Raw genomic sequence first — 374 nt, 5'->3', positions numbered from 1 at the left:
GCTCCCTCCACGCTGGGTCACAACCCAGAGCCCGTAAAGGACAGAACCGCTCGAGCTGGAAAAGACCTTTGAGGTGACGGAGCCCACCGTCCCCCCAGCACTGCCCGGTCACCCCTAAACCCCTCTCCCTCAGCACCACAGCCCCCTGGCTTTTAAATGTTTATTTTTTTTTAAAAGTAGACACAAGCAGCTCAGCATTACACCAACGCTTCTTTAAAGCAGACGGGAAATCACTCCACGTTCCCCCACCTTGGCAGGAAAGCCCCACTCCTGATTCTCTCCCAGCACCACATCGACCTTGGTGCTGCTTCTTGACCCCCCAGCAAGGCAAAGTCCCCAGGAGACAGGCTGCCCCCCGCGTGCTCCCCCGTGCT

The sequence above is a fragment of the Merops nubicus genome, unplaced genomic scaffold (assembly GCF_000691845.1).
Source record: "Merops nubicus isolate BGI_N331 unplaced genomic scaffold, ASM69184v1 scaffold27964, whole genome shotgun sequence".
NCBI classification, from domain to species: domain Eukaryota; kingdom Metazoa; phylum Chordata; class Aves; order Coraciiformes; family Meropidae; genus Merops; species Merops nubicus.
This window is presented reverse-complemented; position numbering follows the sequence as displayed.